Raw genomic sequence first — 7340 nt, 5'->3', positions numbered from 1 at the left:
TTGGGGATTTTTTAATTCTTTTTAGTTTTTTAGTTTTTTAACGAAAACATGCTTCCAAACTGCCAGTTTGAATTTTTTTAAAAGGAAAAAATATAAATACATAAATTTAAAAATAAAAACAATAAATTCTCAAAATACCATACATTTTAAGAGAAGAATTGCCAAAAATATATATCTTCAGAAATCACAGAAAAGATTTAAAGAAACAGAAAACCATCTAATTTGTAAATGTTTTTTTTTTTATTTTTTAAAGAAAAAAATTGCCAACATTTCTTCTTTAAAAATCAAACAAATTTTTTAAAAGCGAAAAAAATCTCTAATTCTCTAATTTCTTTATAAATCGCTAAAAAAAAATTTTTAAAAAAAACAAAGCTGTGAAAATATTTTTAAAATCGTCCCGTAAGCTGAAATAAAGAGTCTCTCTGTGAATTCATTATTTTTTGAATAAGATTAAAAAATATATCGTGAAGAGGAACTGATCAGGAGTATTGATAACGTTTGTGTGTAGGACAGGGCGTGGGCGAACGTCGCCATGAGCCTCAACTGCATCATCGCCATGGGCGACCGGCTGCAGGGGCGGGAGGAGCGCTCTCAGGAAGTGACATCGTCAGAACAGGAAACGGCGGGGGACACGAATTCTCAGAACACCGGTGAGACGTTTTTTAATGTTTCTGCTGCTAAAACTTATTAAAAATGTTCAAAATATAAGTTTGCTGATATTCTGAATCAGTTTACTTGAAATTATTGTGAGAAGGACGATCACTTTGTGCTTGATTTAATTTCACATCACGATTAAATCAGTGTCGTCATGCATGGATCCTCTCATTTTTACCAACAAAACTTCAATTTTTTAACTCTTTGAACCCAGAGCTCATTGGTTTGACTTTTGAAAAAACATTGGTAAGAAAACAATCAGTGCTTTGCCACAAATTGCTAAAATAAAAATGTGAAAGACAAGAAAATTACCGAGAAATTACCTCAAAAAACAGAAGCATTCACTAGAAAAATATCCAACAAATAGGGAAAATACAAAAAAAAATTTAAAAATAATAATTATTATTATTATCATCATGGTTATTATAATTTGTTATGATTATATATTTAAAGTTTGTTTACAGAAAAATATTATATATTTATTTATTATTTTATTTTCTCATTTTCTTTAGGTTTCTTCATATTTTGTGCTATTTTCAGGTGATTTTCTTGTAGATTTTTACTAATTCCAGAGTCAAGCCAGATTCAATCATACTGATTCGCTCAGTTGCTAATTCATTATTCATTTATGTTTTAATTTCTTTGTTTCTCTTTTTTTAGTTGATGTTGTTTTTTTTATTGCTGGTTTGCAAATAGTTTTTTTTTTTAATTTGCTTGATGGATGAAATAAGTGCAGACTGTTTTTGTTCTGTCTGATTATTCTTTGTACTTGTAAATAACCATTAATAATAATAATAATGATAAAAATAATGAGTAAACAAAAAGGAAATAACTTTAAAGTTGATGTTGTGCGTCTCCTCCAGCGTCCTCCTCGTCCTCGTCCTCCTGGCAGGAGCAGCTGCTCCCCCTGGTGGTCACTCTCAGGGACTGTGTGCGTGAGGCGGTGGGGAAGGCCCGGACCGCCATGACCTTCGTGCTCCTGCAGGGGGCGGTGGCCGTGACAATCGCTCAGGGACCTGCACACATCGTCCAGAGACGCCACGCCGTCTTCAGCCAGGCGGTGAGGGACAGAATCAATCAGCCTGCAGTCGGAGACGACGTATAAAAATTTACGACGAGTTATTTACGACTTTTTGCTGCTGCGAGACCCAAACGTAGCCTCTGAGATTAGTAAAGGACTGACTTGTCTTGTCTTGTCTTGTCTTGTCTTGTCTTGTCTTGTCTTGTCTTGTCTTGTCTTGTCCTGTCCTGTCCTGTCTGTTGTCTTGTTATCTTACCTTATCTCTTTTTGTCTTTTGTTAACGAATCTTACTTTTTTTTTCGTCATGCTTTATCTTGTCTTACCGTATCTTGTCTTGTCCCATCTTGTTTTGTCTCGTCTCATCGTATCTTGTCTGGTCTCGTCTCGCAGCTGTCCGCGGTAGTGTGTGGTTTCATGCTGAAGCTGTTCGGCGGTCTGGAGGATCCGGACTTCCTGCAGCAGCTTCACTCGGTCGGACTGCTGGTTCAGTTCGAAGCTCTGCTCAGCACCTACGGTACACACACACACACACACACACACACACACACACACAGTCTGTCCTCTAACATGGTGTGTGTGTCTCAGGGGACGAGCTGGGGATGCTGGAGGACATGGAGGTGGGTGTGTCCGACCTGAGCGGAGTGACGTTCACCGTCACCGAGGCGAAAACTGAAGAACCGGACGACCTGCTGCCGAAGCTCCGCGGAGCATGGTGAGAAACACACACACACACACACACACACACACACACACACTCACAGTGCACACTCACAGTGTGTGTTCACCTCCTTTCAGGGGCAGTTTGGTCGTCGAGGTCCCGTTGCCCCCGGAAACCTTCAGATCGTTGCCGCAGGAAGTAAAAGAAGGCCGTTTGATACGAATTCATCCCGTTCTCTTTAACATTGGAATCAACCAGCAGCAGAGTCTGGCTGAGAGGTACACACACACACACACACACACACACACACACACACACACACACACACACACACACACACACACACACACACAACACACACACACACACAAACACACACACACACACACACACACACACACACACACACACACACACACACACACACACACAAACACACACACACACACACACACACAAACACACACAAACACACACACACACACAAACATTCCTTTAAAAGGAAGTGCTTTTATTTTGAAGAGCACTAAAAGGACTGGGAAAAGTTGGAAAAATCAATTTGCAAAAAGCAAAGTGAATAATAACACAATTTTTAAAATCCAAGGATAATTTCTTTTTTTTATTTATTTGTTACAGTTTATGTCTGAGATTTTTGAAATAGATGCCAAAATAGTTTCTTTAAAAATCACCAAAAAAAAAAAAAATACCTTAAAAAATCTGCAAAAAAAAAAAAAGCAAAACACAACAAATGGCCCAAAAAAATGAAGAAAAAGGAAATCACCAACATTTTTCTTTAAAAATCACCAAAAATGTTGTAATGAAAAAAAGAATTTTAAAAAATCTCTAAAAACGTTTTAATTTTTTTTTTTTTTTATAAAAAAGCTATTTTTTCTGTAAAAAGGCCAAAATATTTCAAAGAAAAAATGTAAGCCAATTTATTTTCCGTTAAAGAAGAAAAAACATGAAAATGTTTAAAGGAAAAAAAAAGTGCAGTATTTTTCTTTAGAAATAACCAAAAAATTTTAAAGAAAAGAAAAATCGTCAAATGTTTTTTTTTTTAAATCTGCAATGAAAAAGAATCAATAGAGAATATTAATGACAGTTTCAGAGGATTTGTGGTTTTGTAAATTTGCCTCAGAGTCGTGGAAACGTTTTGTTAAAAATGTTGTACGGAGTCGTCCTGTAATAATCGTTGTTTTCGTGTTTGTTTGAGGTTTGGCGACAGCTCGCTGCAGGAGAGAGTGAACCAGCAGAGCGCCGAGCGTCTGCGAGCGTACTGCCGCACGCTGACGGACAAAACGCCTCACACGGGTAAAAACCAGATCTGTGACATCACTGTTTTAACGAGACGGAAGCGGAACGAGTCCGAGCGTTTAAACTGACAACACGAATGACGTGTCACTGACGGAGACTCTCCGTGTCTCGCAGCTGGTGTCCACTCGCTGTCAGAGCTGCTGTCCTCTCTGGACCGCAGCGTCCAAACCAGGAAGAGGAAGAACGTCGAGGTTCTGTGGACGGCTGCTACGGTGAGACGCCCTGTCAAAAAAATCCAGAATATAAAGACTTTTTAACAGGATCGAGATTAAATTAAGCCGTTAAGGGAGGCATTTTTCCTTAAAAATCTGCAAAAATTTTTTAAAAAAAAAAAGTAATTGTCCAAAATTTCTTTCAAAGTTGCCAGATTTTTAAAAAGAGTTTCTCAAAAAGAGTTTAAGGCAAAAAAAAAGAAATTGCCTTTTTTTTCTTGAAAGTTTCTAGAAGAATTTTTACCTGCTAAAATAACATTTAAAAAATGTTTAAAAAAATGCCAAAGTTTCTTTCACAGTTGCCAAATAAAAAAAAACAACAAAAAAACACCTTTTTTTTTCTTTAACAGTTGACAAAAATGCCTGCTAAAATAACAGTTAAAAAATTGCTCGAAAAGTAACAATAAAAAATTGCCAGTAAAAACATTGTCAAAAAATGTTGTGTTTAAGATTCGGGGCTTTTTTTAAATTTATTTATTTATTTTAAGTCTCAAAAAAATTGTTTTTTTTTCAAAGTTAAATTTAAAATCAAAAATTGCCAAAAATGTTTCTGCAAGTAGAGTTTTTTTAAGGCAAAAATTTTAAAAGATTGTTTTTTCTTTAAAAGTTAACAAAAATGTTCACCTGCAGAGCCACAACCTCCGAAAATAACAGTGAAGCTACTTCAGATTTTATACAGTTAAGTGAACATTTCCAGCAGATTCTCAGCAATTCCAATACAGTAACATTTTTAAAAATCATATGAGGATTTATTTTCTCATATTGAATAAATAAATACACAAATAAATAAATATTACTGGCTGATTATTTATACATTTCATAACAAATTCCTCTTGATGCTGTCAGTGCTGTTTGTGAAAATGAAGGAAACTAAATGTGACACTGGAATTTATTGTGACAAAAATCATGAATTTTCTATATAAAAATATATATTACAGTTTTAAATAAGCAGCTCACGAGTTCATCACATCAGCTTCAGGTGTGTGTGTGTGTGTGTGTGTGTGTGTGTGTGTGTGTGTGTGTGTGTGTGTGTGTGTGTGTGTGTGTGTGTGTGTGTGTGTGTGTGTGTGTGTGTGTGTGTGTGTGTGTTCAGGTGTGTCGTAAGGTGAACGGCGTGCGTCTGACGAGCTGTAAGAGCGCCAAGGACCGCACGTCGATGTCGGTGACGCTGGAGCAGTGTGTGTTACTGAGGGAGCGACACACACTCAGCCAGCAGCACTTCAGCTCGGCGCTCGACTGCATGAGGAGGTTTGTTCTTTTTTTTGACCTCCTAAAAACAACCACAAAAACATCCTCTTCCTCCCTCCTTCCTCTCCTTTGTTGCCTCCTTTTCTTCCTCCTCACACCCCCTTTGGTTTCCTTTATCCGCCTTTTTCATGTTGCAGAATATTTTCGGTTTAACTTTTCTTTTTGTTTCTTTTCTTTTTTACTCCATGCCTCTTTCTTTGCATTTGCTCATGTTTCTTTCTTTCTTTCGGGATCTTTATCATCCATTTTTCTTCATCAAACACACACACACTCCTCCAGGTCTCGTCTGTCCTGGGGGCACATGCTCGGCTGCTACACCCAGCCAGGGATCACTATCTGTGGGTTAGACTCGCGGGAGGGCCCCCCCGGCCTCCAGAGCTCCTGGCTCCCGCAGAGTTTGGCCCCTAAAGCTCCCAGACGCCACCTGTGTACCCAGTGGCCTTCCTGCTGGTGTCCTCTCACCTCCTGGTTCTGTGGTTCATCCTCAGCCTCGTTATACTGCTCGCCAAATACCAGTAGACCTGCACACACTGGGAACACTGGGAAAGAATCGGGCCCCTTAACAAGACAATTTCCCCCAAAAAAGGAACATTTTCATACTGTTTTCCCAAAAAATAAGAGTCTGTTGATAAATGTGATTCTTCGGGAGGCCCAGAGTTGCTTAACTGGTCTGGGAAAATGTTAATTTAGTCATTCATTTATTGGGATTTTATTTATTTATTTATTTATTTATCTATCTATCTATCTATCTATCTATCTATCTATCTATCTATCTATCTATCTATTCATTTATTTATTTATTTATCGAATTATTTTTATTTTTATGTTATGCCTCCGAGCCACAGAGAGCCATGACCACAACAATTATGTTTTTGGGTTGTACGTGCAGATGTCCACTTCTTGTAAATGCAATATGTCAAGAACACCTTGAGGGAATTTCTTCAAATTTGGCACAAATGTCCTCTTGGACTCAACAATGAACTGATTGCAATTTGGTGATCATAGGTCAAGGGTCAAGATCACTGTGACCTTGTCTGTCTCATTCTTGTGAACGTGATATCTCAAGGACACCTTGACAGAATTTCTTGAAATTTGGCACAAACATCCATTTGTAATCAATGATGAACTGGTAACATTTTGGTGGTCATATGTCAAAGATCAAGGTCACTGTGACATTGTGTCTGTTTCATTTTTGTAAATTCAGTATATCATGAACACTGAGGATTTTTTTTTTTCAAATTTAGCGCAAACGTCCACATAGATTCAAGGATGGACTTAACAGATTTTGGTGGTCAAAAGTCAAGCTCACCGTGACCTTGCGTTTGTCTCATTTTTGTGAATATCTGAAGATGGCCTTAAGGGAGTTTCTTCAAATTTGGCACAAACGTCCACTTGGACTCAACACTAAACTGATTAGAATTTGGTGTTAGAAGGTCAAAAGTTGTTTTTGGCTGTAACTTAATAATTAAAATGCTAATTATGACAAAATTTCACACAAATGTCTAGTAGGATAAAGTGATGACTGTGTGTGTGTGTGTGTGTGTGTGTGTGTGTGTGTGTGTGTGTGTGTAGGGACGGCTGCAGGATGGAGAACGTGCAGAAGAACGTGGGCAGCAGGAAGTTCGCCTTCAGCGGCGTTCAGCTCCTTTCATTCCCCAAACTGTACCGACCTCCAGACGGCAGCTTCGGATAGAAACACTGACACTTAGTTTTCTATTGTTTTTATTGCTGTTTTTGGGCGAGGGTTTAATCACATGATCGTTTTATCATGTTAAGTGTGTGCTCTGTCATTTTTATGTGTGCTGTTCACTGTGACTGCAGGTGTTTGATTTACAAACACATTTCTGCATTAAATGAATACTTGATTTAGTTCTGTTTAATATCAATTTAATTAAATCTTTTTTTTGTCATTCAAATTGTTTTTTGTTTTAACAACTGTCAAATAAACTTACTTTTAGACTTTATACAAAAACACAAATGGTATAGTATAGAAGGATCCAGTCAGAAAAAGGGGTAAAAATAAAATAAATTAGATCCAAATTAGACAAAATAACACAGAAGAAAAAAAATCCAAGTTAACCATCTGTTAAATTAAACCAACGTAGTTATACAGATTTGTTGCCTGTCAGTTAGTTTGTGACGTCTGAATAAACACATTTGTTTAAGAATATGCATATCTCAGTATAATATAAATTGAAAATTAAACACGTCACACATTTTTTCTTTCCAATAA

The 7340-nt window shown here is 37.2% G+C and overlaps 1 pseudogene; it reads left to right on the top strand.

Annotated features, from left to right (window-relative positions):
* LOC121962077 overlaps window positions 1-7023 on the top strand; it is a 24101-nt pseudogene extending 17078 nt beyond the window's left edge.
* The last annotated feature ends 317 nt before the right edge of the window (window positions 7024-7340 follow it).

The sequence above is a fragment of the Plectropomus leopardus genome, chromosome 23, assembly GCF_008729295.1.
Source record: "Plectropomus leopardus isolate mb chromosome 23, YSFRI_Pleo_2.0, whole genome shotgun sequence".
Classification (NCBI taxonomy): domain Eukaryota; kingdom Metazoa; phylum Chordata; class Actinopteri; order Perciformes; family Serranidae; genus Plectropomus; species Plectropomus leopardus.
This window is presented reverse-complemented; position numbering and strand designations above follow the sequence as displayed.